The sequence below is a fragment of the Phodopus roborovskii genome, unplaced genomic scaffold (assembly GCF_943737965.1).
Source record: "Phodopus roborovskii unplaced genomic scaffold, PHOROB, whole genome shotgun sequence".
In the NCBI taxonomy this organism is placed as follows: domain Eukaryota; kingdom Metazoa; phylum Chordata; class Mammalia; order Rodentia; family Cricetidae; genus Phodopus; species Phodopus roborovskii.
This window is the reverse complement of record NW_026126433.1, coordinates 23,640,476-23,645,813: the sequence shown is the minus strand read 5'-3', so window position 1 is coordinate 23,645,813 and position 5,338 is coordinate 23,640,476.

Below are 5,338 nucleotides of genomic sequence, written 5' to 3'. Positions count from 1 at the left end.
CTATGAGTTTAAGGACAACCAAAGCTTAACAGAGAAGCACTGTCTCAAAAAATAAAATAAGCCAGGCAGTGGTGGCACACACCTTTAATCCCAGCACTCTGGAAGCAGAAGCAGGTGGATCTTTTGTGAGTTCAAGGCCAGCACAGACTACAGAGTTAGTTCCAGGACAGCCAGGGCTACACAGAGAAACCCTGTCTTGAAAAACAAACAAAAAAGATTTTGGACTCTCTTTGGACAAGCCATATAACTCTTTATTTCCTCTTACTTTCATCTTTATTAATATTTCCTTTATAAAATTATCTCCTAATAACCACTTAAAAATTTTTCACCTTCTTGGGATTAAGTCCTCTGACTGTCCCCCTCCCTCGTCTTTTCATGTTAGTTTGTTAATTGACTTAATGATTTCATTAGCATCTATAAGTTCTATGACAGAAAGTAGAAAAAAGATGCATCTTGAACTGTCTTTTCATTTTATAGCAGCAAAGATTTAATTTAATGTATGTGCCCTTAACCACAGCATTTACCATGATGGTAATGAGTATATTCAGTGGTTGAATATTGTGCTGGATAGTCTTATGTCAACTTGACACACAAACTAGAGTTTTCTGAAAGAAGGGAACCTCAATTGGGAAAATGCCTCAATAGGATCTGGCTGTAGGGCATTTTCTTAATTAGTGATTGATGGAAGCAGGCTCAGCCCATGGTGGGTGGTATCATCCCTGGGCTACTGGTCCTGGGTTCTACACGAAAGCACGTTGAGCCAGGTTGTGGTGGTACATGCCTATAATCCCAGCACTTGGGAGGCAGAGGCAGTCAGATCTGTGTGAGTTTGAGGTCAGCCTGGTCTACAAAGTGATTGCCAGGACAGCCAGAGCTGTTACACAGAGAATCCCTGTCTTGAGGAAACCAAAACTAACTAGCTAGCTAGCTAGCTAACTAACTAACTAACTAACTAACTAACTAACTAACTAACTAACTAACTAAAAAGAAAGCAGTCTGAGCTGAGCAAGCCATGGGAAGCAAGCCAGTAAGCAGCACCCCTCCATGGCCTCTGTCTACATCAGCTCCTGCCGCCAGGTTCTTGCTCTGTTTGAATTCCTGTCCTGACTTCCTTCTATGATGACCAGTGCTGTGGAAATATAAACCAAATAAACCCTGTCTTCTCAAGTTGCTTTTTGGTCATGGTGTTTGGTCACAGCAATACAAACCCTAACTAAAACAAATATCTTAGTTGTATAAGAACCATATGGCTTAAATATGACATGTATTTGCTGCATTTATCTGAGATGGTCCACATACACTGTTAAAGGACAAAATTACAACAATTGTACTTTTGCAGATTTTAATTGGCTTTATTTGCAAGTTCTCGAATCAGACATTAGTCTAGACCAAAAATGGTTCAGAATGTTCCTCTTCACCACTTAGGCAAGTTATATTTATAGCCAGAGGAATGGAAATAATATGCAGAAAATGGAAATGAGGTACAGATACAGCCCAGCTGTATCCAGCTTTCCTGTCTTATTGGAACATGTTTTGAAGCATTGGCCACTTGTGACTGAGGCTCAGCCACTTCTTGTATGAGAAAGTGACAATCCATTTACCTGGTGCACTGTGCATAGAAAAAGCTTTAAGTGCAACTAAAATATACAGAGAGGTGATGGGGGATGCTCTTCTGCATATGTTTCTCTATTGGTTGATGAATAACATACTGATTGGCCAGTAGCCAAGTATAGGTGGGGCTACCAGCCCAGGAGAATTATAGGAGAGAGAAGTGGCCAGAGAGGGATGCCGTGTAGCTGTTGGGAAGTTAGGACACAAGATGTTCTCTGGTAAGATAAGACCATGTAGAAATAAATAGATTAGTAGTTATAGGTTAATAATTAAGAGAGAACGTGCCAGTAAAAAGCCTGAGCCATTGGCCAAACAGTTTATACTTAATGTAAGTTTCTGTGTATTTATTTGGGGCTAAACAGCTACAGGACCAGGTGAGTTGAAAACTCCGTCCACAGAGAGGCTGTTTAAGACTGAACTTCACAAGAGGAGGCCTCTTTCTCTGCATAAACATACGTCACCGTGGCTTTGATTCGGTCTGCTAGACTGGTGGTTTCTTCTGCATGTGAGGATCAAATCCAGCCTTCCACGATGTGAATCTAGAGGTATGCTGAGGCACAGAAAAGATGAGACCATGCCAGGGGTGGTGGTGCACACCTTTAATCCCAGCACTTGGAAGGTAGAGGCAGGCGGATCTCTGTGAGTTTGAGGTCAGCCTAGTCTGCAGAGCAAGTTCCAGGACAGGCTCCAAAGCTACAGAGAAACCCTGTCTCAAAGAAAAAAACAGAACAAAACAAAATACCCCCCCCTCCGACACACACACACACACACAAAAAAAAAAAAAAAAAAAAAAAAACAGAAAAAAAAAAGGATGAGACCAGAGAGTCAGTTAGAGCTAAAATGAGGAGAGAGAAAGGCAAAAAAAAAAAAAAAAAAAAAAAAAAAAAAAAGGCAGAGCGAGCTGGGAGAGACAGCTCCATGGGTACAGTGTGTGCTTCACAGTCATGGGACCCAAGTTTGGATCTTCAGCCCCATTTTGGCGAACATTTGCAACCCTAGTGCTCTCAGGCAGTTGGCAAGCTCAACACAGTATCTAAAGGATTAAAGTAGACGCAGTTGTTGTGTTAAATGGCCATGCTGTCAAATTACCTTCTGTGTTAGTTACCTTTCTACTTCTGTGATAAAACACCATGACCAACGTAATTATAGAATAAAGCATTTATTTGAGCTAACAAATCCTGAGAGCTAGAGTGCACAATGGCAGGCAGACTGGAGGCATGACGGTGGGAGTGGGAAACTGAGGATTCACATCTTGGAGGACAGGCACAAAGCAGAGAGACTTCTGAATGTGGCGAGGCTGCTGCACATATCAACTCCCAGCACCTGCAGACACCAGCACAAGACCAAGCTAATCAGAATTCAGCATGGGATATGAAAGAGGCCCCAAGCCTCCACCCTTTCTAGAGGAGCTAATAGCACTTGATGGTTGATGAAGGAAAGAGACTCATTTTCCTTTGGAGAAGTAGGTTGTCTGTGTCCCAGTGGGTAGCCCTATACCCACACATCAATGGGCAACACTAACTGGACTTGGGGTTATTAATGCCAACATAGAAAGGAAGGCCATGAAAATGGGAGAGTGGAAGGGTTTTGGGTACTAGGGTAGATAAACTGATGCCATGGCTGCTCCATGGTAAGGTTATGGAAAAGATTTTTGTTTTAGACCTGAGAGACAGAGAACAGCCAGAGGCATCTGGAAGAGACCAGAGGAGAGAGAGAAAGTAGTGGATTGAATATGGACAGCAGATTGAGCCTGGCCATGAGAGAAGCAGAAGCTAAGCAGAGAGAAGGGGGGAGGGAGGGGACGGAAAGGAGAGAGGGAGAAAGAGAGAAGGAAGGAAGGAGGGGGAGAGAGAGACATGCAGAGGGGGAGAGGAAGTGGGGAGAATTGGGGAGGAGAGGAGGGAGGGAGGGGGTGGGAAGGGAGAATAGCCACAATGGCAAGGTTATAAGGAAGATGAGTGGGCAGGAGAGCCCGTCAGCTGGAGGAGTTTAGGGTAGGGGAGGAGGTGAGATCAGCATGGACTGTGGAATGAACAGCAGATTACTGAGGGAGCCTGGAAGCCAGCATGGGCTTTGACACATGGCGCCACAGATATAGCCATTTGAGGAAAAGCACTTTCCTTTCTGATCTGACTTAAGGTAATGAGGGTGGGTAATGGTGGGTAGTTATGATCATAATACATTGTGTAAATGTATGAAATCTTCAAGTAATACATAAAAATATTATCTAAAATAATAAGGTGGAGATTAGAGCAAGACTCCTGACTTTGGCCTCTGGCCTCCACATGAACGTGCAAACATATGTGTTAGTACACAAATCAGGATGAATGAACACAACACACAAAGCCAAGTCAAGGAATGATGGGGTTGACAAGGAGTTAAGCACTGATTGGATTGTGTGCAAGAAAAGACAACTTCATAGACAGCAGACCCATAGTAGACTTTCACATTTTAGAAAGGGGTCAAACCAAGGCAGCTGATTGGATGAGGTTCAAGAGTATGCAATCTTGGAGCTGGAGAGATGGCTCAGTGGTTAAGAGCACTGATTGGTCTTCCAGAGGACCTGAGTTCAATTCCTAGCACCCATATGGCAGTTCAAAATTGTTTGTAATTCCAGTTCGAGGTGACCTGACACCCATGGCAAAACACCAATACACATAAAATAAAAATAAATCTGTCTGAGAACTAAGGATGTATACCTTGCAAGAAGTAACAGAATTGGAGGGCTGGGTTGTTCTTAAGAGTGTGATATTACAGCCTCCTCCTTCACCTCCTCTTCCTCTCGTTGCTACCCCTGCTCCTCTTCCCACTCCATGCCTTCCTTCTCCTCCTCCAGACAAGATATGCATCTCAGTCAGCCTGGCTTTCAACTCCTATGTAACTGAGGATAACCTTGAACTTCTGAAACTTTTGCCTCTGAGATAGTGTACCACTATACCCCATTTTATGTGGTTCTGGAGATGGAATCCAGGGTTTTGTTCATGTAAGATAGCCACTCTATCAACTGAGATGTACTCCCCAGCCTAATTATTAAGAATTTATTTAATTATGGTCATCATGTATGTATGTACGTACATATGCATGTCTCTATGTCTCTATGTCTGAGTGTGCATTTGTGTGTGCAGGTACCCATAGAGGCTTGAAGAGGACTTCAGATGCCCTAGACTAGAGTTACAGCCAATGAACCTGATGTTGGTGCTAGACACCAAACTCTGGTTCTCAGGAAGATCAGCAAGTACTCTAAACCACTGAGCCATCTCTAGAGCATCCCTGAGTTTTAATGTTTTTTAGATCACCCCCATAGCACAAACCTTATCCATACCAGTCATTTTGAAGGAGGGAAAAAAAACCTCAACTGAAAATTTTTGTTTTATGGAATACTTTCTACATATTAGAAAACTAAAAGCTAGAAATTACCAAATCATTTTTAGCTTATATTTGAAATGGATACTACAATAATATCTCACAGTAATGTACAATGTTATGAACCATATAGAAGCAAGCCTTCATGATTATTTGTTTTTTCCTTCTTTTTTTCCAGAAGCAAGCCATCACAAATGGGACTTTTTGTATATCACTTAGAGAAGTCTGAATTGCATACAGATTGTTGGATTAGCAGTTTGTATCCATTGGTGCCTTCAACTTTGGTTCCTGTGTCATCTCCAGTAGCCTTCCCAGAACTGCCATCTTTACCATGGAGCTCCATGAGTTTTCTCAATTCAAACTT